Genomic DNA, 26938 nt, shown 5'->3' with positions numbered 1-26938 from the left:
TGATATGGATGTATGTATCAATATGCACTGCATACCTAAATAAATGACAGTTTTAATGATTTACTTCTTACATTAACAATTCTTCTAAATTTTGAAGTTTTATTTTTTCAGTAGAAAATGGTTTATTCGTGTGATTTTAGAAAGGTTTATTCCTCAAAATGTACTAATAAATGTTCAAATCATAAGAATCATCAACCTTAATGGCTTCCTCTGCACCCAACTTTGTTTCTCCATGCCCTTCCTATGATTCATCAGGAGAGGCCAGGGCCTCGTTTGTGAAACTTGCAATAGCTTCTCATGATGTATTGTCATCTTGATCCCTCAAAAACTGTGTTCTCCGCTTTCTAGCAGCTTTTGTATTTTCATACTCTTTTGATTTTCAATGTAGAAAATATCTTTAATTTATTTTCCTTTTTTGAAAACATATTTTTATTGACTTCAGGGAGAAGGAGAGGTAGAGAGGGATAGAGACATCAATTATGACAGAGAGCCATTGACTGGCTGCCTCCTGCACATCCCACACTGGGACCAAGATCGCCACCCAGGCATGTGCCCTGACCAGGAATCAAACCGTGACCTCCTGGTTCATAGGTTAACGCTCAATCACTGAGCCATGAGGGCTGGGCAAAAATGTCCTTAATTTGTTCCTCACTGATTCTAGGATTTTTTTCAGGAGATTCGGGAAAACACCTGGTGTTCTTCCTACCATTCATTATAAAAAAGCCACTATTCTGTTCAACTCCAGCAGTTTTCATTAGAAGTTCAATTGCCTTTTTGTTCCCAATTATACCAGTATTCACTACTTGGCTATCAGATCTTCCTTTGGATCCTGCAACCTGAAAGAAATTTCATCAGCCACTTTCTCCTGGAGAATCATCCTCTGTGATCTCATTCTGACCTTTGCAGTTCATTTCTAGACTGTCCCCAAGTCTCACTTTGTCAGGTCATTTCCTCCTGAGGCGACCTTGCCCATTTCCCTCTTCCTTGGAGCCCATTTTTCTTGCCACCACACATACATTCACCTAGCTCTTTGTCTAATTCTTTTGTCTGTTCTTGAAACTCCCTCTTGAGTTTCTTAGCAAGCAAATAACTGTAGGTCTCTGATTGCTTTCGTCAATAGTGCCTTCCATTTCCCAGATACCAAGTTTAGCAACTACCGCATCTTAATTCTGCTCCTGCAGCAAGCACCCCACATGTTGTTAACCGCCTTCCCTCCAGCAGAAAGAGCATTTCTGGCTGTTCTGGCCACATGGAAAAGGCTCTGGTTTGAGAGGGGAGTTTAAAACATTTCTGTTGAAGGCATCATCTGACTCGGAAAACCCCTCTCTTCTCCTGAGTCCACACCTTTAATAGGCCGGCACCGTGATGCCGGGGTACGGGCTGCTGCAGTGCCGTGGAAGGGCTTCGCTGCACTGTCTCCACCTAGTGCTTCTGGCACCTGCATTAGTTTGTCACTGGGTGCAATCTCCTGGCAAATCCAAATCCAAAAGCTACCCATCTTCCACCTCACCTGCCTCCTGTGCTATGTCCCCAGGTGTGGAATGGCAAGTTAGGGTTGAGGTTTTATTTTTAATGCAAATGCTTTTTATTTATTTTTAAATTTATCTTTATTGTTGAAAGTATTACAGATGTTCCCTTTTTTCCGCCTCATTGACCCCCTCCACTCTTCCCTAGGCCTTCACCACACTATTATTGTCTGTATCCATGGATTATGAATATATGCATATAAGTTCTTTGGTTCACTGCCTGACTCCTGCCTTCCCTCTGAGATTCGTCAGTCTGTTACATGATTCTATGTCTCTGGATCTATTTTGTTCATTGTTAATTTTGTTCATTAGGTTTAAACTACCCTTGTGTGTAAATTCAGTGACAAAGTCAACTTAAGAGCAGAACACTTGACCCGTTTAGATCTAATAAGCATTAATGGAGCATCTGCTGTGTGTCACTGCCTGCCCAGAAGTTCTTTTTTTTTTTTTATATTTTATTGATTTTTCACAGAGAGGAAGGGAGAGAGATAGAAAGTTAGAAACATCAAACACCTGGGACCTTTCAGTCCGCAGGCCGACGCTCTATCCACTGAGCCAAACCGGTTTCGGCAGAAGTTCTTATTATTGAGGTGGAAAGTGTTCTGGGGTCAAAAGGGCTGAATTCAAATTCCAGCTTTGCCACTCAGTGGTTGTGCAACAATTATGTTTTGGATTAATATCTTGCAAATCCTTACTTTTCACACTTGATTTTGAAGAGTATGCCAAATGGAATAGGTATCTAATTACTTAGCAGAGTGCCTGACTCACAGTTGGTCAATAAATATTCATTCCTCTCAGTATCTCTAAACCTTGCAGTAATTCAAGTACTCTGCCCCAGGTCTCTAAACCCAGCAGCTGGTCTGCTCATCTTTCCTCCAATTTTCCAAAACTTCATCTTGTCTATGGTGTTTAGACAAATATCATCAATAAGAAGAGGTGGAACTTTTTTACATTTAGGAAACAGGCTTTAATATAAAAGTCCCCCTCCAGTTCTCTAGCGCTCTTGCCAAGCTTTTGCCTTTGGAAAGGAATGTTATGTAAAAATGATCGTGCTTCACCTTTAAAATTCTCTTCTCCAGAGTTATTCTCTGGGTGCATAGGGAAGAGGGTTTAACAACCAGAGATCAGGAACAGCATGCATGAGACACTTAACTAGACATGGAGCCTTGTGACTTCCAGACGAAGTACAGAAGGGACATCAGGTGGCAGGGGATCACTGACGTGAAGTCACCTTTCTCTTGGGATCTCTCCCCGATAACCACTGTAACTACTATGTGACTCCAGAGCCCCAAGCATGGGAAACAGGTTCAAAAAGCACAGGTTGCTACTGCTTTGCCGTCTGCTCAGTTTTCTGAATGGGTGAGGGACTCTTTAAAGGTGGCAAACACGAGTACAAATTCACTAGAGGTTATCTCCCTTGATAATAAAAACACTCTAATAGTAATTTTTAAGTGCAAATGCCTTATTATATTGTGCAGTCATCATTTTCATGCATATGTTTCTCTCAATATAGTGAATTTCTAATGCCCCGTACCCTGAATCTTCATAGATGCTTATTATAATTTAATGCAATCACATAACAATGATGATGATAGTAATAAACACAGTCCTTGACCTGTCCTCTTTGGGAACCTCACATCCCGAAGTCTGAGTACTCTTGATGGCTGAAGGGCACAATGTTCTTGAAGGAATGAAATGGGAAGTGTTACTTTTTAATGAAAAAAGAAAAAAGTGAAAAAGAGAGGCATGTTCACTTGGCAGTCAAAGAATACACTCTCCTTAAAAAGCAGCCCTCTGCCAAGTTTTTGGCTTCTGTTTGTTGTTGTTTAAAAGGTAAACAGAATTAAGAAAGAAAATAGCAAGTGTTTAAAAGCACAGCTGAATATTTATGTTTTCCCTCAGAGACTTCTGGGCTCATTTCTGGGGATCGGTCTTTGCTGTTGAACATCATATAGTTAAACACCACCAAAATAACTGCTGCACCCTTCGCCTTAGAAACAGGGAAATGTTTCATTTCATAACGCACATCCCTTCAGACTGTGCTGTATTTCCTCAGAGTCTGAACACCAACGTGATCATTTTCTCTCCCATTGCAGAAAACACGCACTTTTCTGAAAATCCCATGTAATCAAGCCTTAGTAGGCAGCTATCTGATCCATCTTGGTTGCTTCACCCTGGATAAGCAACTCTACGGATGACAGGACCCCCGAATGAGTTGCTCAACCATTTGGCCTTGCTCACTCCTGAACGATCTGAATTTGTTTTTCCAGAGAAGAAACTCCAGCCTTTGCCTGCATATTCGTGAGAACTCCCCTAAAAATCTCTTGGTCCACTGCAAATCTGCTAATTCATTTGATGCTTGGGCTTTTGTCTTTTCCCTGCTCCTAACTTTACATCCATGCTGAACATGGCTACACCTAACTCCAATACAGTAGTGTCTGAATCAAAGCTTACTGTGTGTGACCAGATATTTCAAACTCTGGACACTATGGAAAGGACAAAGGGCAGAGAGGAGAGTTAATGAATCGCATCTCAGCTCTGCTCTGCACACCACTCAGGCCTGTTGTTAATCAAATCCCTTCTCCCAGCCGCTCCCACGTGACAGTCCCTGCCATCCACAGTAACGGTCTCTGGGAGCTCAGTGCCGCTTGTACAATTGCCCACCACAAGGCTTATTTTTTTTAAATCTCCTTAAGAATGGAGACTCCTATGGGACACCTGGAAGGTTGTCTGGAGAGGTAGTTCCCAGCTCTCCCAGTATCCTGTATTTCAAAGCCTGATGCTGATTCCCCAGAAACCTATCCTGGGTGGCAGGAAACCTTTGGGCCTCTTCAGGTGGCTGCATCCCCATGGCTAAGCAAAATCCATGTGGAACAAACTGAGGCCATGTTCACAAGTACAAATGTGGGTGGGCAGGTGGGTGGTCTCTCACACTCACAGATGACGTACACAGAAAGGCAATCCCTCTCCCCCGCCCCCCAACACTGGTCCCCTTGCCTCTATGCTTTCCTGACCATTGCTCTGTCCTTTACTTGGTTCTTTGCTCATGTCACTCTTCAGACTGAAGTGGGCAATGGTTTCCTGCTGTGCAGGATAAACTTCAAAGTCTACACTCAAAACCTCCTCAGTATAGTGTCTCAGAATAATGTCTCCCCACAGATGACCAGCTCCTAATTCCCCAGAACCTGTGAATATGGTACCTTACCTGGCAGAAGGGACCTTGCAGATATAATTAAGTTAGTTTAGAGATGAGAAAAATAACCATGGCTTATTCCATTGGGGCCAATGTAATCACAGGGCCCTTATAACAGGAAGGCAGGAGGGTCAGAGTCAGAGAAGGAGACAAGATGATATAAGCAGAGATGGCAGTGATGTGCTCTGAAGATGAAGGATGGGGCCATGGGCCAAGGAATGCAGGTGGCCTCTGGAAGCTGGAAAAGCCCAGGAAAGATTCTCCCCCAGAGCTCTGCCGACTCCTTGATTTTAGCCCCTAAGCCCCATTCCGGATTTCTGACCTACAGAACTGTTAATGGATATGTATTGTCTTTAGCCACTAAATTGGTGGTAGTTTGTTACAGCAGCCATAGGAAGCAAACACATTCACCTCTAACCTATGTGTCCTTGTCTTTTGAATTCTTGGTTAAAGCCATGTTTTCTCAGCCAGGGTGTTTCAGTCAACTCTCAGTTCACCCTCCAGAAGTGCCTTCGGTCCCACCTCTTTTCTGACCAAGCAGTTTCTGCTTTCTCTGGAAGCTGTAGTAATTACTCAAGACCACCTTAGATGCCCTCTTACTCACAGGCAGCATTATGACATTTCTGGTACTTTGAACTAACATTTAACTTTCCATGGTTACATTTTTGTCCTCCCCAGCTAAATTTTAAGTACTCTGAGGAAGAGGTTGATGTCATATCATTTTTTTTTTATCATCAGTCCCTAGCAGGGTGAAGTGTGTGAAAAAAGCACTAAATAAGTATTTGTTGGTTTGGTTTTTGTAAACTGAGAAATACTAAATAATGTTGTATAAGAAGATTTATTATATGTAATAATCCAAATAGCTCCTCTTACCAGCATTTGCAGGATTAAACTTGGCAGTGGGTTTACACAGAGGCTCTCTAGATTTCTGAAGGAGCATCATAGGATGACTCTACAGGGCTGTAATAATTGGTCAATAATGGAAAATAATAAAATAGGTAAAAATATTGTAAAGATAAAAAGAAGGAAATGCCAGTAGAACTAGAGAGGGCACTAAAGTCCCCCGAGGCATTTTCTCAGATAACATGATATGCTCTAGTGCACATGTAACACAAGAAAATAGATTTGGGCTTTAAATTTTAGGGCTTTTAATGAGGCATTTTTGTGGCCTATGTCCTCCAAATGCTATTAAATAATAGATACTGAGGACATTTCCTAGTAAGTTTAGAGGGGAGAGTGTTAATAGACTTTACCACTATTTTTTTTTAAGCCAAGAACCTCTCCAATGATAAGTTGAAATCTATAGGTGATAACCTTTACTATAGAACTGCAGTAAAAGAGAACAGGATCTGCATGCATCAGGGGCCTGCACATCAGCAGTTAACAATCCACTTTCTGTTGTTCTGGAGACAACAGCCCAGGATGGAATCCTAATGCCATCTCTTATTGGTTGGGTAAATTTTCAAGTCTTTCTGGCCTCATCTCTACAATGAGGATAATATGATACCTTCCTCATTCAGCTGTAATGACAAGTCAATGAGCTAATGTACACGAAGTGTTAAGTAGAATGCCTGCCACATAATGAGTCCTCAGAAAAGATTAGTTGTAATTATTATCTCTGAAAACCTGCTTGAGTCACCTCTGTGATCTTTTGGGACACAAACCAATGGAGCCTGCTTGGAAATGAATGAAGGAGGAACTGCTCTCTACTCCACAGGAGAAAACAGCATAGAGAAGGTTTTAAACACCAAGATTATGGGCCATTTTTAAAGCATAGATCTCAAGGCAAAGTCAGGTCTATTAAATGTTCCCAAATTCATTCCCTTGGTTGCTACCGGCATTTCCATATATGTACACACTGCTTGGGCCCACCAAACTAGGTAGAATAAAACAGTCACCTTTTCTGGCAAATGGTTGGGCTCCATAACTCCAGCATCATGATCGCAACCGCGGTGTACAATGGGCATCATTTCCCCCATTTTACAGATAAAGAAATGTGTCTCAGTGAAAGAAGATAGACACCAAACAATACATATGATTTGATCCCATATGTATAAAGAGGGTTCAATACTTAACTGTAGTGTTGGAAGTCAAGAGAGTAGTTACCCTGGAGGGGAAGTGATTGGAGGAGGCTCAGGAGGGGATTCTGGTGAGCCGGCTATGGTCCATGCCTTGATTTGGGTGGCGACTATGCAGATTTTTTTGGTGATAATTCATAGGTCTATCCATTGATATTTTTAGCATTTTTTTGTGGTGTGTTTCAACTAAAATGCTTACAAAATTGAGGCTCTAAGGAGTTAAATAAATTTTCCAAGTTCACATAAAAATGCATGGAAGAGCATGAATTCACATTTGTTTCTCAGAGTGGGCTCTAAAATCTACAGTCTTCCTCAAGCTCTGCTGCCTTTAAAAAGAGTGAACAGAAAGGCTTCTGCATCAATCATAGGCCATGCTTTAGCCAGAAAGACATATTTTAAAGCGAGATTCTTCTGTGGCTGTTTTTTAGCTAATGAAGGACAATTATGACCTTTAAGATCCTATTATCTTCACATTTTTTTCTTTGCAAAACATGTTTTCTCTGGTAGTTTCTTCTTTGGGTTAAGAGGTTTCTGACCTTAGTTTTAAATATCACAGTGCTTTTTTGGCAAATCAGTGAATACCAATCAGTGAATACAGTGATTTCTCAAAGAAAAATGAAATTTCTATTCACCCAGAGGTGTCACTCTGAAGTAGTATATTCTTCCAAGTATGTGCCATCATTATTTTTATTCTTAATATTTATTCTAATGATGATTATATATTTTTTTCTTGGTTCTTTTTTCTCTGTCTCTCCTAGTCTACAAATCCTAGGATTACTGGGTGTATATCTGGTACCTGGAACAGAGAATAGGCTCAAAGTGGTTTGAGTGAATGAATGCTTAATAATGAATAAGTTAACAGAGAGGAAATAGAGTAACAAGAGTTTAAAAAAACTATGAGGCATTTTGGTCAATCTCACCATCCTTGCTGTTTTCCTTGCGGTTCCTCATTCTGTTCTATTTACCCACAGAGCTAGTCTGAATAGCATGGCAAGCATTTACTGAACACTTACTAAATCCAGGACCCTGTGCATGAGGTAGAAATAATATTCTGGTTAAAGAGCTCATAGACAAATTTCTAGTAATTTTCTGAATGGATGTGAATTACTATAAATAATTTTGAATCAGAGCCACAGGTATAATTCCTAATCTTGACTACTTTTTATAAATCGCAATTGGGACTTGAATAACGATATTGTAATTAACCACAGGGTTTCAAATAAACCACCTTTTGCATTTCAAAGATTCTACTGAGATGTCTAGCTCTATTTTTGACAATCATGAGAATTTTCAAAATCAATTTTTTTCTGACCTTTCCTATTATATGAAGGAGCAGGAATTAGCATCAACCTATGTATCTCTGCCTAATTTTAATTCTCTGTAACATAATGAGCACCACGTTAAGCTTGTGGTTGTTTCTAAGTCAATATACAAGTAGCTGGCATTGTTCCTGATCTCATTACTCTAGCCCAGTGATGGTGAACCTATGACATGCGTGTCAGAGGTGACACGCGAACTCATTTTTTTTGGTTGAATTTTCTTTGTTAAATGGCATTTAAATCTATAAAATAAATATCAAAAATATAAGTCTTTGTATTAGTATGGTTGCAAATATCAAAAAATTTCTATGTGACACGGCACCAGAGTTAAGTTAGGGTTTTTCAAAATGCTGACATGCCGAGCTCAAAAGGTTCGCCATCACTGCTCTAGTCTAACTTATCCTCTCCTATTCAACTCCAGCTTATCCAAGGACAGCTACAGTATCATACTCTCAAGCAATTCTTTCTTTATTTATTTTTGAAATTCACAGAAGTGGCTTATGGGAGATTTCCTTTAGAACATATAACATTTCCATTGGTGCTTTAGTCACTTGCCAAGAGCATCCTAAGTATATTTGTGAAATTTTAAATTGAGTAAACACTGTACTACAACCTACTTTAATAAGGAGCCCCCAGTAATAAATAATGTGCTACGTTTCAATTAAAAATGTAGCGGCGTATCACTTTTTTTGTGAAAAGCAGTTTTGAATAGGAAGATTTCAATATAGATGTAAAGTGTTAAAAGCTGAAAACTACCAAGACTCACACAGGGAAGAGAGGCCTTTTTTTGCAGTTGTACTTAAAAATATTATATAAGAAATTTAAATGTAAGTCCATGTCCCAATTTAGAAGACTCAAACTTAATATCTGTTTTGGATAAATAAATATTTTGTAATTGTGAATTTAGGATTGGATCACAAAAGAAAGAAAAAGAGAGAGAAGAAAAATAAAGGGGGACAAGAAAAGAAATAAAACTGTTTCTCCTGAAATTTCAATGAGAAAATGTTGGCTTTTCTTTTAAAACTGTGGTTTTCTCACAAATTTTACTCCAATCCTATTCAACTCTGTCAAATGTAGGACATTTTAATTCTGTATAATTCCTGTTTCTTAGAGACGACTCCAGAAGCCCCAGTTCTGTGGGGACAGTCAGTACAAGGTGGGTCAGAGAACAGAGGGATCTCTGTGGGCGAGAAGAGACCAAGGATGGGGAAGACTTTGTGAGAGAAACCTTGACCCGAATTTGAGTAGGTTGAATTTGGATGGTAAGACAAAACTCTAAAAATGCCTTTTATTTTAAAAGTATATACAAGTAGGCAAAGCCCTTGTGTAGAATGAGAAGTTAAACACATTTTTTCACTCAAAGAAACTTTGTGCTGACTTTGTGAACTTTTACTACGATTGTACAAATGTGAGTGATCATGCCACTTTAAACGAAGGACTTTCATGTGGATTAGCATTTCTCAGCATGCATTCTATGGGAAGCTTCAGATGTTAACAGGTAAACTCTAAATAAAGAGGTTCCATGGTCAAAATATTTGGAAACCCCCCCTAATTAAAGATCCATTCCTTTTTAGTCTCAAATACTTCTCAGCGTCATTATGATACAAATGTGCACTGAGAATCTCTAAGAGGCGGGTATATTCAGTGATTTTCAAATGTATTTTAGTATAAACCTTTTCTTGGGACAAGTCAAAGTTTCTACAATGTGCTGTGAAAAACACTGATTCACATTATGACATGTGAATGACACAAAAACCAAGCTGGTGTTACATATATGTATCCTCTATTATCTATCTATCTATCTATCTATCTATCTAATTTTACATTATATATATATTTATACATATAATTTCTTGTAATAGTGTTTGATAGATATTTAATGGTAACTATTGCTATTCCAAGGTAACACAGCTAGCAGATGGTAAAAGCTTACTTAGTCTTGAAACCAGGTCTATAGATCTCTATACTATACAGTAAAATCAGTACCCATGTGGAAAATGGTAAAACCAGGGTATCAAAGACGTACCCCGAGCAGTAGAAAGAATTTGAGCTTTAGCATCGGATAGAGCTGTGTCTAATCCCAGGGAAACAGATCATTTACTGAATGCCTAGTTAACCTCTCCAAAGCTCAATTTCCTCATGATTTCTATGAGGATGTTAGGACCTGTATCATAAGGCTGTCATGAATATTAAAGCTAATGTATGTAAAATGTTCCTATCATGTGATTCTTACAAAATGGTAATTTTCACTAATGAAAATAAATGAAGCTTGATAGGGTCATATGAGGGATGTTGGGTGAGACCCAGTATCCTGAATCCAAAACTTGCTTATTTTCTTCTATGTCAAAGCTCCATCAGAATCCCTTCAGGAAAAAGGCAAATTAAGATTATTTGCCTATAAGTCTCAGTTAAGTTGATAAAGGCTGCCAGGATCTCCTCCTAGATCCCTGTGCTCATTTATTATCATTCAACCTGTTCCAAACAGTTGGCATAGGTGATGGGCCTTTTATTTTTTTTGGGGGGTGGGGGGAGGGAAGGTGTCAGTAGCAATTCCCTAATATTGTTTGGGTCTATTCTCTTCTTCCCTGCTACTCTCTTCTCTGAAGTGATTTTTGAGCTCACATTATTGTCCTAAACATCATTTGCCCATCATCTTATGTTCTGACTATATCCACTGCAGTAAACTACAGAAGAGCTAAAAAGAAAGCTGGGACAAAACAAGGCTAGTGAATATTTCTAAGCAACCAAGCTGATCTGCAAGGCAAATCAACAGCATAGAGTGCATCAGCCAGAAAGATAGGCATTTGGGAAGCATCCTCATCTTTGTCCTCATCACTTCTAGACTTGCTGAGCTGTCGCAGCAAAGGGGAACATTTGAAGAATGATTTATCACCTATAGCTGTGGTATTTTAAAGATATAGGTCACAATATGACATTCATAACTAAAAAGAAAACAAAACTGAAGAGAAAGTTTTTTTAAACTCATTTGGCAATAAAAACAGACCTAAGCTGATATAAAGCTATTTAGAGTGTTCATGCCCCTTAGTGTTATATTAATTTGATTCTGTGTTTGATTATGGGATGCTGACTCAGGCCCTACAGAGTATTCTGTAGGACATATCTGGATTATCTACAGTATTACTTTTCTAAAATCTGAAAAATACTTAATTGCAAAAAATATCTAGCTCTAAAGAACTGTATATCTTTATAATCAAAACATGATAGCTTTGTTTACTTAAAAGTAGGTTTCCTTCTGACTTCCACTAACTCATCTCTTCACAACCCCACCCCCAGCATACTGAGATGACCTATAAGGCCCTTTCTGCTACCTTACCCATTAGCCACGCATTGAAATTGTTGATGATCATCACCACAGGTGTTGTTGTCTCCTCTTTTTTATTCTCATTTTTTTGCAGTTCAGATATATAGGCTCTCTACTCACTCCTAGGACCACTCCTTTCAATACCTTATTGAAACTTTCCTAAAATAACGGTGTGAAAAATGATACCAGAATTCCTTTGAGGAACATACTATTTTGGGGGGTGGGGAAATGCATTCTTTAGGAAAGAAAGTGAGAAACCATGAGGAACTCAAGAAAGGAAATGAGAAAAATAAGCTGTGCTGCATGAGAAAATTGTTTTATTTCTCAAGAGGGCCTGGGGAGAAGAGCAGGGAAGAGAGAGAGGGAGTAGAATGCAAAAATCCTTGAGGAAATGAATTGTGTGTGTGTGTGTGTGGGGGGGAGGTGGGTTACTATAAACAATGAAATACCCCTTGGCTAAAGGATCTTTGAAGGTTGGGTTGCCAAAATGTGATTTTAGGTTGTTTGCCTGATACATGCTGTGACCACTAAAATTTTTGTGAAGTCTGCTATCTCATGGATGCTTTATAAAAGAAGAGTTTGGGTGTATGTGTATGTATCTCTGTGTGTATAAAAATGAATGAAGAACTTGGTTTTCCTATGTGTCAATGTGAGGACAGAAATACTATGTGGGAGGAGCCCAAAGGTAGAGGTGCCATAAAAAAGCATCAATGCCACAGCAGATATAAAAATCAACTCAAAATGGATCCAAGGCCTCAACATAAGAGCTAACACCCCAAAACTCTTAGAAGAAAAATAGAAGTTGCTCTTTGTGACCTTGCTTATGCAATAGTTAGTTACATGCAGTAACTAAAGCATGGATAACAAAAGAAAAACTCCATAAACTATATTTCAACAAATTAAAAACTTTTGTGCACCAACCACCACCGCCAAGACAATGAAAAGACACATACAGAATGGAAAAAAGTATTTGCAAATCATGTATCTGATAAGGAACTCATATCCACAATATATTGTTTAAAGAACACATAACTCAATAATGATAAAAAAAAAAACAACCAGTTTAAAATATAATAAAAGTATTTAAATAGACAATTCTCCTAAGAAGACATACAAATAGCCAATAAGTACATGGAAAGCTGCTCAATGTCATTGGTTATTAGGGAAATACAAATCAAAGCCACAGAAGAGACCACCTCACACACACTAGGATGGTTGTAAGGAGAAAGGCAGACAATACAGTTGATGGTGAAGATGAGGATACGTTGGAATCCTCAGACATTGTTGGTGGGGATTTAAAAGAGTGAAGCTGCTGGGGAGGCAGCTCCTCAAAATGTTAAACAGAGTTACTGTATGACCCAGCATTTCCTTCCGTAGGTACATGCCTAAGAGAATTGAAGGTGTTATATTCACATAAAAACTTACATGGATGGTCATCCCAGTCTTATTCACTGTAAAAATGGAAACAATCCCAATGCTTATCAACTGATATAGTATACTATACAATGGAATATTATTCAACCATAAAAAGGATTGGAGTTGTAATACATCAGACAACATGAATAAATCTTGAAAATGTTATGGTAAAGTGAAAGAAGCCAGACATAAAAGGCCATAAATAGTATGATTCCATTGATATGAAATATTCAGATTAGGCAAATCTACAGAAACAGAAAGTACATTAGTCTTTGCCAGGGACTAGGACAAGCATGTCAAACTCAAAGGCTAACATGGGCCAAATAAACGAGGCATACAGCCCGCGGGCCACAAATTTGACATGCTTGGACTAGGATAAGCACACACATTTGTGCTCTGGAAATGGTTAAAGATATTGCATTCTGTAGTGTTAGGATCACCTAGGAGCTTACTCAGGCTATTACCTGCCCTGTCTTGGCCAGCCTTCCTATCAGTACTCAGCATGGTATTATGGAAGAAACATATTTTTGGAATCAGATAGACTAGAGTTGAATTCTAAGTCTGTCATCTTTTAGCTGTACAATCATGGGCATGTTATTTAACTTCTCTGAGCCCAGCATCTTCATCTATAAGAATAGATAACAGGTTCCTTGAAGACCACTTACCCAAATGATCAAGCACAGTGCCCAGGGTATATATTTTATTTTCCCTTCTACCCATCGCTCTCCCCCAAGTTCAATCTTCATTCCCAGCCTGAGACAGAATCTGAGGGATCTCATTTCACTGTATCCAGCACACATTTTCGCTGCAATTATTTAGAGAGAATTAGTCTCCTCCCAGTGGAAATAAGAGTATCCATAGTGAGATTATCTGAACAATTAGAGAAAGGAGAACACAGACATACTTGCACTACTGATGTAGAACAACTCAAGATGAGACATAGGTCAAGAAAGAGCAAGGTAAATTGAGTATTATCTCATGAGCCAAAACCTCAGGAAGCGAAGGGTGTCGCATTGTAAAAGAAAACATAGAACAGGGAAGCTCAACTCCCCCTGCTTGGAGCAGCGAAGGCTTTGAAGGTGGCTCCTGCCGGAGCATCCCCTGCCCAGGAGGTTATGTAGTAGTGATTTTTTTAAACTAGATTCTCTAACATACACACCCAGATGAAAGTTCTCACGATTCCAGGCCACTAGGCAGAATGTCCAAAGTATATGATGTAGCCAAAGGATTCAAAAGCATCCTACCATCTCAGGTACCACTTATCTAGACAGCAGAGATGTTCTCAAAGTGTGGCTCTTCCACAGGCACCTGCATTTGAAAGAAGATTCTTGGACCTCAGCCCAGACCTACTGAATTGGAAGGTCCTAGAGATTTTTATGTATGCTACAATGTGAGAACATCTTCTAAAGAAATTCATTCTCTGAAAGTGCTTATGTCTTTAAAAAGGCAGCCTGTGCAGTGGTTAAGGGGATGGAATCTGAGAACCTGACTGTTTGCATTTAATGTCTGACTCCTCACTTTAGTAGCTGTGTGGCCTTGAGCAAGTCACTTAACCTCTCTGTGCTTCAACTTTCTCTTCTGTAACAATGTACAAAATAGTCTCTGCCTATTGAATTATTTTGAGAATTTAATGAGATAATGTGCCACTATACCTGTACCCAGTGAGAACTTTATAAATAAGTTATTAATAATAAAAAAAAGTCCTTGCCTGAGAATGAAGGATCCTAGCTGCTGCCACAGAGGGACAGTAGGCAAGTCCCTGATAACCCCCTCTGAGTTGTGATTTTTCTCATCTATGAATCACCATGATGTGATTCTTTATAAAATATAGGCATTTTTTTTAAGAAGAAGAAAAAGAAGAGAAAAGTACGGCATTACTTAAGTATGAAGGGTAAAAAAACACAAGAAATATATGTAAATACAAAGAATCTAAAACATGTTCTATGTGTTGGGGGAAAGGGTGTGTGTGTCGGCCACTGTCATCTATAGTGCAGCTCTGACTAATGTGACATGTGAAATGCAAAGTGTCTTGGATGTTTTTCAGGGGCACTGTCTGCTTCTACATTTATGTCTAGTGACCAAACCATACGCAATTCAGTGCACTGAATGTAAGAAAAACCAGCACATCTACCCCACTATCTTCAGTATAGTATATTTTACTCTTTTAGTCAGTTGACATTGCTCAGAAAATCCCTTTATGGTTTCCTCCCTTTTCAAAACTTGGGTTCTTTTTCTAGCAACAACCTTATTTATTCAGTGCATCTACAATAGAGATGCTTTTGGTGGTTCTGAGACATCAGCATTCAAGTTATTTCCAGTGTCTTGTTTGCAACCTAGATTTCTGAAACACTGCCTCCACAAGGAAATACTGCGGATCCCGTCATAGGGTAAGGCGTTTAGCTTAGTGTTAATTTGCCATCAGCATAATATAAACAACTTCATAAAACAGAAATGGCATGAAATGCAGATACATTTGTTTTGTGGCAGATGGCTCTGTTTTATGTGAGGAAGTGTGTCACGTGGCTCCCTGCTCCCTGGGTGCCCTGCCAGTGTCTTCAACACAAAACACCAAGTTTTGGACACCACCACATCCCAGGGAAAGGAACACAACTGTTCCACAATGCCACCCTCATATCATGTCCACAAATGCCAGAAAAAACCCCACAACAACAACAACAAAAATAACCAAGACCCAATGAGATCCCCTCTAGGGGAAGAAAGAAAATCAGGAGATTCAGTGTTATTTTCCTGGCAAATATCTTGAGATAAGGCATCTTTTCTAGAGCAGAAAAAGAATTTACAATGACTAATATGACTTCTAAGGCCAGGTTATGCACTGTTTTTATTTTAATATGTTTTTACTGATTTTTAGAGAGGAAGGGAGAGAGATAGAAACATTGATGAGAGGGGAACACAATCATCATCATTGATCAGCTGCTTCCTGAGACTGCTGCCTCCTGCACGGGGATTGAATCTGCAACTCAGGCATGTGCCCTGACTGGGAATTGGACTGGTGACCTCTTGGTTCCTGGGTGGACACTCACCACTAAGCCACACTGGCCGGGCTGTGTACTGCTTTTTGATACCAATGATAGGTCAATATACAAAGCCCCCTTGGGCCAAATGTTTCATCATCTCAAGCCCACACCTTTCAATTGGTTCTCCTGTTATACCTCTCCATTCACCATCCTATTACTTATTAATACCAACAGACTCAGGGAGATGTATGTTCAGGTGCGGGGAGGCGAGATGGTAATTTCATTTACTCATCTATCAAATATCTACTGATAATGGATAAAAAGATGAATACAGTAGTTCTCCTTTATCCAAGGTGGTACCAAACCCTATATGTACCATGTTCTTTCCTGTACATACATACATGTAATAAAGTTTAATATATAAATTAGGCACAGTAAAAGATGAACAATAACTAATAACAAAGTAGAACAATTATAAAAATGTACTGTAATAAAGTTCTATGAATGTGGTCTCTTGAAATAATGTACAGCAGTCACCTTTTTACTTGTGGTGATGTATGATGATAAAATGCCTATGTGATGACATGAAGTGAAGTGAATGAGACACTATAATAATAAAAGTGTAATATGCTAATGAGACCGGACAGCCAAACAACCTTCCGAACGTCCTTCCAGATGACCTTCCAGACAAAGCCGGGGCTGCAAGGGCCGAGGCAAGACACTGCGGCTCAAATTTTGTGCATCAGGCCTCTAGTTAAGAATAATAAAGGTAACTTGAATACAAGCACGGCTACACGCCACCATCCACCTGTGGCTGTGTGACTAACGGGAGGGAGTGTACAGGGCTCGGAGACCTGGACGAAGGGATGATTCATGCATGTCCTGGGAGGGGCAGAGCAGGACCTCGTGAGATTTCATCACGCTACTCAGAATGCACAACTTAAAACTTAAGAATGCTTTGCTTCTGGAATTTTTCATTGAATATTTTCAGACTATGGTTGACTACATGTAACTGAAATCTCAGAAAGTAAAACTGTGGTAAGGAAGAGTACTCTATAATGATAGTTAGCTTTCTAATTTTAACTTCAGTCATCCTATTATCTTTTGAGGAATCTTGATGAAACATGTAATAACTATTAAAATCATAGCTTTTGGTCTAAAGAATTGTTCCAGGTCTCTTTTATATTTAACTGGGATTGTTGAAATCAAGGTAGCTAGTCTGTGATAAAGTGTGGGTTTTATTTCTCTTTTGATGTTTCAAGATTCTCTCATATCTCCCACTAAAGTAAACCCAGTCTTCCCTCCCTAAACCTGCCCCCACCCCTCCAGCCTTCCGCATCTCCGTTGATAGTCACTCTATTGCTCCAGTTCCTTGGGCTTAGACCATGAAGTGGGTCCCTGACTCTTTCCTTTCTCTCACACCTTAGGTACAGTCTGCCAGGAAATCCTGCTGGTCTCTACCTTCCAAACGAATCTAGGATCCGATCTCTGCTCCCCACCTGCCTGCTACCTCCCTCGTTCAAATTACCATCTCGTGCCCAGATTATGACAGTCGCTTCTATAAGGGTTCCCTCCTTCTGCCTTTGCCCTCTTAAAGGCTATTTTTAACAAGGCAACCCGAGCCATCAGTTTAAAATACAAGTCAGATCATGGCAGTCCTCTTCCCAAATGCTTTTAATAGGTCACCACGACTGCACTCAGAGTAAAAGCCCAAGTCCTTATAAAGGCTGAGGTCTGTCCCATTTATCGTTCCTGCCTCGCCTCCTACTACTCCTCCTGTCACTCATTCTACTCTGTTATGCCAGCAGCCTCTTTTCAGGTCACACCTGAGCATGCCAGGTGTGCTCCGACCTAAGGGGAGTTGTACTTGCATTAGCCTTTCCCTCTGCTCATTTTCCTGGGGTGCTCTCCCCCTCCTACCTTCATGGCTAGCTTCTGCATTTCTTTTAAGTCTTTGCTGAAAAGTCACCTTCTTCTTGACCCTCTCTTTTTTCTCATTCTCCCAGCACACCCAATCTTTCTTACCTGCTCTGTTTTCTTTCTTCTCCATCACATCATCTCTTTCTTACATACTATATAACTCATTTCTTCTCTTTTGCTCAGTATCTGATGTCCCATGGGTTGTGCCATGTAACTAGCTCTTGCCAATGAGTTGTGAGCAGTGGAATGTGTCACTTGCCGGTTAAGGCACTTACGCGTTGCTGCGAGACACTATAAAGCTCTTGTCCTCTGTATGGAGATCCGCAATGTTTGTGGATGGTGACACTGGTCCTTGAGTTACTCCAGTGAGCAGAACCTCCCAAACACTCCCACCCCACACATAAAGCATGAGCAAGGAATAAGCCTTGTCCTAAGCCACTGAGATTTTGCAGTAATGTGATAGCACAGCATCTCCTAAGCTACTCTGACTGATACGGGGAAGATGGAGAAATTGCTTGCCCCATGTCACACAACCAGGAAGTCCAGACATTTCTCTACTATCACACATCATGAATTTCTGGAAGTGCATTGGAAGTCCAATGGGCTGAATGTCAAACACTGTATTTACACGCTTTAAATTGAGGTCTATTCCCAAGGGACTAGAAGCATTTTAGAAAACCCTGCGTGTGGCTTGTGCAGATGCCGCCCCCTTCAGAATCAGGCAACTAGCCAACAGGGGAAGGCTTTGGTAGGCAACTAGGCTTAAGTGGGAGTGATTACAGTGGGTTATCAGTTATTTGCACCTGCTGGTTATGTTCATCAGGCATTTTCCCCGTCCACTGGGTAGGAAGCCACTGAAAACAAATTCCTGATGCATCGCCTTAACAAGCTGCCTTCAGGATTAAACTGCTTCACCCAGTGGTTCCAGACTTTAGTGTCTATCTGAATCGCCCAGAAGGCATGCTACAACATGAGCTGCTGGTCCCCACCCTTAGCAGCGTGGGTAGGCCTGGGTGTTTCTATTTCTTATGTTCCCGGATGATTCTGATGCTACTGGTCCAGGGACTACACTTGAGAACCACTGAGTTTAACAGCTAGCCAACCAAGTATCAACTCCTTCAAAACATATATACTTACATTGGAGAGAAAATATTTTTAAAAATCTGGTATTTCCAAATCAAATTAGGTATCATGAAAAATGAACTTTCTTATACATTTTGTATGACATTGAATTAGGGTAATCATACATCACCATTTGCTCAGGACATTCCTGGTTTATTCTGTTGTCCTGGCATTTGTCACTAATTCTTCACCTTCAAAAGTGCCCAGGTTTGGATGATAAATTATATGTCTATTCCATTTAGGCTTATTTACATTTTGGGCTTCCATATTGTTATATAACAGTTTCCGGGTTTAGGACCTCAGCTGTCTTAATCCCATGTGGTTGTAGTGCTGTGAATAGGAGAGGGTGATGTGGGTTAGGAGGATCTGTGCTCCTGGTTCCCGACCTCAGGGCCCCTTATGGGGTTTCTTTGCAGAGGGAGGGGATTGTTGGGGGAGTGAAGGTAAAGATGAAGATGGGACAGGTGGACTCCCCTCCCCTATCTTTAACTGGCCAGTACCCTGCAAGAATTAACAGTCAGCCTTGTTTGATATATGCAATACAAAATCAGGAATAAGAAAGAATTTTGGGATGTTGATGTATAATGTAGGAAAAAAAGGTTACAAAAAAAATAAATAAGATCTCAATACACATCCCCCAACCCTGCTCCTTCCCTCATAATGAAAACAGAACCAGAATTAATCTTTCTTTTAGATGGCCACTACCATTTTATTCTCCAAGCTGGCTCTGAAGCCTTAGAGAGTGCACACACGAGCTCTTTGTTAACCTTGCAAATATTCTTTTCTGAGGTCCATGTTGCTAGACTGGAGCATCTAATGGTTAGAAAGGGTAGATGTGTGGGGGCACTAGTTACTCCCCGCAGGAGGAGGAGCCCCACAGGGCCATCCTCTTCTGAGTCAGAGGGAAGGATTCCTTGACATAAACTATGCAGTGGGTGTGCTGCCCCAGGGAGGAGAAGGAAGGCTTGCCCTCCACCCCTCCTTAATGGCATCTAATTACTTCCAGGCTTCTCCTAGACAGTTTTTCAACATGATGATTAAGGAGGTCAGAAAAGTGCTTTTTTGGCCTCACTATCATAGAATGCCTTCTTCTCGAGCACTGCAGGTGTCCCTACTTGAAAGGGTTTACCTGAGTTAAATTCTACACATCACCATGGCCACAGCTTTAGTTGAACAGAAATGCTACAGAGTGTGAAAGCTGCACGAAACTGGCACAGCCTCTCCACTCTCCGCGTTATTACATAACTTTACTCCAACCTTGTCCTGTCCAATCTAGAACTTGCAGTATCGCTACATCTGGACCCCTGGTTTCAGTGAAATGGAAGTTTTGTGGAGGCAGAGGGGAAAGAAAAGCGGGGTGCCAACTGGATTCATAAAGCAAAACAGGCAGGAGACACATGACTATTAAAAGAAATAGCAGCCCTGGCCGGTTTGGCTCAGTGGATGGAGCTTCGACCTGCGAACTGAAGGGTCCCAGGTTCCATTGTGACCAAGGGCACATGCCCAGGTTTCAGGTTCCATCCCCAGTAGGGGGCATGCAGGAGGCAGCCGATCCATGATTCTCTCTCATCATGGATGTTTCTCTCTCCCTTTTCCTTCCTCTCTGAGATCAATAATATATATCATTTGATATATATATATATATATACCAAAATATCCTGGTACTTATTAGACACTTGCTTTACATAAACACTGTGTGCTTCTTATTATAAATACAGTTAAATGGATAATCCTAGCCTTGTGGGAGTTTAATTCTAAGAAGGATGACCTAAATTTAACCAACACTCTTCACAATTGCCGCCAGCTCCCACCCACATGCACTGTCATGGACTATTCTGGCTGCCATAACCAAATATCACAGACTGGGTTGGTCAGACAACAGAAGTTTGTTTTCTCGCAATTTGGAGACTGAAAAGTTCAAGATCAAGGTGTCAGCAGGGTTCATTTTGCAGTGAGCACTCTCTTCTTGGCTTTGTAGACAGCCACCATCGTGCTGTGTCCTCAGGTGGTGACAGGAAACCGGAGTCACTTTGGGAGGGGGTGGGACATCTCTCTTCCTCTTCTTATAAGGCCATAGTTCTATCAGATTAGGGCTCTAACCCTCTGGTCTCATCTAACATTAATTGCCTCCTAAATACTCTCCCTCTACTGTCACATTTCCCACTTCTGCGGGGGTTCTAAGACATCTGCTTCATGTTCCTATTTTGTTCCAGTCTCTCTCCAAGCTGACTGGTTTGCTCATCTCTCTAAACTCACTCACCTGGTGTCCATCTCCTTTGCTTCCCACCCCCTATTTATTTGTTCACTAGCATCCCAGTCCCTGTCAACATATCACCCCCATCCCTGTTCAACTGCCTTGCCTTGAACTTCTCTTTAAAAAAGTGGACAGAGGTGATTAAAAATCAACTGGGCTATTTTTTTTAAATGCAAGAACCCAATCTTTGAGTGTTTTGCGCTGTCTTTGCCTGACCTTCTAAGGTAGATATTGTGGCACTGTAGAGACAGGCACACTGCTATGGCCTCCTCTCTCCTTTTTCCATTGTTGCCTATGTATTAGGAGAGGGTACATTATATTCATTTATTTTAAGAAATTTATTTCACAAAAATATGTGAGTTGATGGCTATGTTAATAAACTAGATGGGAGAATCATATATCTATAGCTATATCTATATCTATATCTATATCTGAAAACATCACTTTAAAAATCTTACAATACACACACAAAAAAAACACCTAAAGCAGTTGTAATATACACACTTGAGTGCACACATACACATGCATGCACACACAAGAATGCCCCTTTTCTTGGGTGATTGGGAAGCTCAAGGGTCACATCAAAGAAGCTGCTACCTAATTGGCATGAGCTTCGATGAACCTGTAATCTGTCAATTCTCTGCTCTCCCCTCCCCACAGACCTGATCAATCTACTGAGAAAGATGACAACGTGGTTGGGTCCAGAGCTTTATAAATCTTGATTTTTAGAGCTCTAGTGTATGAAAAACAGTATTGCCACCTCTTCGGCAGTTTTGTAGCACAGTGGCTTGAAAATGGGAGTGTAAAAGCACCATTAGAGCTGTCTCTTTGATTTAGGCCATGGTCTCTAGAAATTTTTCTAATAAATTATGAATAAGATGTCTGGGAGTACATGATTAACCCATTAGCAGTTTGTTTTATTGCCTTGGAAAGGAGATAGATGTGTCGTCTGGCAGAGACAGGAGTGCCAGGCAAGGTCTGAGAAGGTAAAGTATAAAGGGAGACAATTGCAAAAAGAACTGAGGAGTTCCTGAAGATCATTTCTGCTGACATCACAATTTTGCCCGAGAAAATCCAGGATTCTGGTCTTGGTTCCATTACGTTCCAGCAAATCACCTACCCTCTAGTAACCTTAGCTTCATTGATAATAAGATAGAGATAATAATAGTATTTAATCTATGTGGTTGTTGGGAGGATGAAATGAGGTAATGTAGGCAAACATTTGGCAAAGTATTTGGCTCATTGCAAGTACTCAACCAATGCTAATGATTATTATTATGTGAGGATGATAGCATCTTTTTGCACATTCCAGATTGAAGCTTTTGCTTCAAAGACACATATAATACAAATTTCAAAAATGCAATAGGAAAGCATGAAAGCATTTTAATCTTTCAAAATATTACCCCCAAACAAATTGGACTCAGTCCAGCAATGCACTAAAACTATTCCTAGGAGACAGAAAATGATTCCAAAAGGACTATGCTGAAGTGCCTCAATATCCTGGTGTGACTCAAGCAAATCTTGCAGAGCTTTCTGCTCCTTCTGAAACCTTGGTGGACTGGGGCTATTTAACCATCCAAACCTCATCAAATCTCAGTCCTGGGTTATATCCACTCTCCAAGCTAATTTCACCTCATCTATCTTTAGTGTTCTCTTTCCCCTCTCAGTCTAGCCTGGCATCTCTCTGGTGACTTTATTTCTCCAAGTTAGTTATAATGTACAATCTTGAATTCTTGGATCAATTTACTGATATAAAAATAAAATCAAGATTATAAACCTCAAATGGGCCTTCAACTATACCTGGCATTTTCCCCATCACTCCCCTCATAAAATATCTCTAATTTCTACAGTGACTATTTGAAACATTTCTAACCGCACTTCATGTTTCTAAAAAAAAAAAAATCAAAACTTTCCAAAGGAACCCTCTTAAAAATTATAAGCCCACTGACCTTTTATTATGAAGTGTAACACTTAACCATATTAAGTTGTCTTCTTTTCCTCAATATCATTGGTATCTTTTCTCTATCCTCGCTATCAGATACATAATCTTTCTTCTGGACTATGTAGACGTATACCATTGTTAATCTGATCATATAGTGAACCTGTCTTTCTCTTCCCACCCAATTAAAAACCCTTACTGCCTTTGCTCTTGGGATAATAATAAAAATCTTTAGCATGTCCTACAACAGTCCTCCATGGACTGTCATGCTAAGTGTTTCTGCCACATCCTCCATTAAACTTTCCCTTGATCCCTGTACTCCAACCATGCTTGCCTTATTTAAGTTCCCAGAGTAAACTTTGCTCCTTCCCACCCCAGGCCCTTTGCACATGCTGTTCCTATATGCAGTTTATCCCAATCAACCCTCCCTCCTTTTCTGAATTCACTCTTACTCATTCTTTAGCCAAAGCATGGCATGTTCAAGGGAGCTTTTCCCAAAACCCCTGTTCAGATCAAGTTCTTTTGTTATGTGCTTTCATAGAAAGTTTCTTTCTTCATTACATTATTAGCATGATCTCAACAAGACAGATATTTCTTGTCCACTTTGACATACATGTGTGGCAGAACATTCCTTCTTCCCCACTCCACATTCAAAAGGATGGGGTTGTCAATTTAGCACTTTATTCCCTAAAATAGTCCTTGACTACTCAAACATACACATTTTACTTCCTAGTGACTACATAGAAGAGTTGTATAAGGAATATGGGCTTTAGAGTTAGGTAGACCTCAGTTTAAACTCTGCTCCTATTGCTTATGAGCTGTAAGTCCCTGGGGAGTTATCTCTGAGAATCTTGGTTTTTTGCTATGCAATGCAGACAATGCAGGTTGTAACAATTTGCCATTATTTGTGTATAGGGTCTAACTGAGTACTTGGTGCTACTATCGTGGTTTCTCCTCTTTTCCATATTATATCCTTTATTTATAGTATTTTTACAGGCCAATCCTTAGAAAGTTTTCCCCAAAATAATAGCTCTACTCATGGTTCAAATCCTTGCATAGTTTCAGACTCATGAGTCCCCCTCACAGTATTGCTGTAACTACTCTTTTCCCAGTCTAGTAATGCTCTGTAAACTGTCAGCACATAATAAATGTTGCATATGGGATCATTGGCATCTCTCAAAACAACCTTATCTCATGGTGAAAAGGTGCTTGCTTTGGAAATTCTTTCTTAGAACTATTGAAAAATAATTCAGAAAGTAGCCTTTTGAAAATCAGGAATGAGAGTATTCCATGACAAATTTGTTATCATTCCATAGAAAAGAACATAAAAGATTGCCTTTTATTCTGTAATTATGTTGTTCTAAGCTTTTTGGTGCTAAAATATCTGTTTTTGAAGTAGGCAGGCTTATGTTAGCCACTGAGATTCTTGGTAATCTCTGGAAAACATTGCTATAGAGCAAGATTTCTCAAATAGCTATTCCCACACCATGACTTCACGTAACTCCCAAACCAGGAATCACGAAGTCTGGAGGTGAGGGGGGCAGTTCTAGAAATTAACATCTTTAACAAGTTCTCCATCGGTTCAACTGCATCCTAATGTTTGAGAACCACCAGTATGGAGTAAAATGTGCAGACCTTGAATCCAGATACTTGCGAGTTTGAAGTGTGGCCTTGCCATTTTCTAGCTGGGTGACCTAAGATGCTTTACAACTGCAAGGAAACGAATGAAGTCTGCAACAGCCCGAGGGAGCTCAGGGGACGATCTCTCCCTCTTTGGGTCTCCTTATGAGGATGCAGCTGGCTGACATCTTGATTTCCACTTTGCCACACCCTGAACTCAGTCATGCTGTGCAAGACTCCGACACACAGAACTGTGAAGTATCAGATGGAGGTTGTTTTAAGTCTCCAAGTTGGTGATAATTTGTTATACTGCAGTAGGAAACATATAAGCATGTGCATATAACTGTATGATAAGGTTTTTAAAAGGAAACATGATTTAAAGAACAAATTCCTCCTCTTTACTTTTTCACCACACACACACACACACACACACACACACACGTGCGCGCGCGCGCCCCTATGCTTATCTCTGTAACATAAACAAGAAATGACAGTTCTTACCTTTCAAGGGACAAATAGTAGGAAAAATAGCACATCCACTCTTAGGACATATCACCAAGGACTATATAAATGCACATCTCTTTCACTCCATCTCCTTTAGTTTGTTAGAAATTCCCTCCAGGGCAGTAACCTTCCCCTCTTGCCCACAGGCTTAGCTAAGAGCCCAGAAGCTAAAGCAGCTGAACTTTTAAACTCGGAGAAGCAGCAATCCCCAAAGGTTTACAGCTGTAAAGAGCTTTCTCTCTTCTTACTGCTGTTGGCTTTCCATTTTCTTAGTCCTTCTAAATGGCTGGGGCAAAGGGGTTGGTGCTTTTTGCTCTTCTTTGAAAATCTTGGGACTTCAGTAAGATCAGCGCAAGCTTTAGATGTTTTTCAAGCTAAATCCCAATTGGTTTGGATTGTTTAGACTGGGAACTTGGACATTCATCCAAACTCTATCTTCTGATGTGTTTCAAATAAAAATAAATCATGTCACCAGCCTCAGAGAAGTCATGTCTAATAGAAGCATAATGATCCCTTCTGCCCTTTGTATAACCGAAAGCACCTATATATAGGAATTTCTACTTGTGTAGGAAGCCTGTGTGCACTCCCCATGTAGGTAATAACCCCTAATGTTTAATAAGCACTTATATGCCAAACCCTGTTGTAAGCACTTTTAAGTGCATCAATTTAACTCTTTGAGAAAGGTATCATAAGTTCTAACCTCATGCTTTTCATACAATGAATAAACTAGAGTATTTCACTAACTTGCCCAAGAAATTAACAACTTCAACAAGTGAATAGTTGGAAGAGTCAGGAACCCAGAAATTCTGGCTCTCCAGTTGTGCATTTAATGCCTATTCTATTCTGACACAAGAGGAATTTTTTTCTCTCGGTCCACAAATCTTCTGCAAGCAACGTGCAATGTTCAGCAGAGGATGCAGGGCCTTCATGTCAAAGCATGTTTCTGCTTGGAGAGGCACTGAAACAAGGAAACATCTCAAAACCAGCAATTGAGTCCAAGCTTGTCCCTCTCCTTCACCACTGCAATAAATATGAAGACTAAGAAGACCTACTTTGACACTTCTCCCTGGAGCCTAGAAAATTCCATAAGGCACCACAGAACAGACAGTACAGGTTAGGATTTATAACAAGATAGGCACTTTCAGTGTAATTTATGAGATAAATAAATCTTGAAAGGTGACTCCCTGGATCCTGAAAATGTCCCTTCCTGATTGACTGCTGATAAATTCCTACTCATCCTATGATACCCAGCTCAAAGTCCCCTCTCTGAGTGACATAGTGACACTTCATCCCTTCCAGACTCAGGACAAACACTTGTTTCTTTGCTTCCCTCCTGCACCCCCTATACCTGTGTTAGCACTTAACAAGGGACACCATAGTTGTCTATTATAGGTCCCTTGATTTTAAGGGCTTATATGTCTGGGAGCTCTTTGTACTTACTGTCGTTTGGGCATGGGTGCCCAGAACATTGTAGGTATGCTTACTTCTCTAGTGTTCCCTAAAAATAGTTTTTATAATTTATTTTTTAAAAATTGGAATGTGCTGCTTCCTGACATTGGCTCTGCCGTCTGCTCTCTGGAAGGAAAGCATACAATTTTACTTCTCAACCATAGGCTCAGGGAAACTCTTTCCTTCATTGTTTCCAGCGTTCCTCCTCCTGGCCCACCTTCCTCCACAAGGGAACCTCACCTGCTTGCTCAGCAGCCAGAGCTCACCAGCCAGGCACCAAGCATTGCTCTTTCCCAAC

The 26938-nt window shown here is 40.2% G+C and overlaps 1 protein-coding gene and 1 pseudogene across 4 annotated transcripts in view; both read right to left on the bottom strand.

Annotated features, from left to right (window-relative positions):
* Nucleotides 1-26938, bottom strand: part of TRPM3 (transient receptor potential cation channel subfamily M member 3) — a 457422-nt gene that overhangs the window by 313141 nt on the left and 117343 nt on the right. The window lies entirely within an intron of this gene.
* Nucleotides 164-7748, bottom strand: LOC102752275 (annotated as a pseudogene).

The sequence above is a fragment of the Myotis davidii genome, unplaced genomic scaffold (assembly GCF_000327345.1).
Source record: "Myotis davidii unplaced genomic scaffold, ASM32734v1 scaffold616, whole genome shotgun sequence".
Taxonomy (NCBI): Eukaryota; Metazoa; Chordata; class Mammalia; order Chiroptera; family Vespertilionidae; genus Myotis; species Myotis davidii.
Note: the sequence above shows the minus strand (reverse complement) of the source record. Positions and strands in the feature narration are given on the sequence as shown.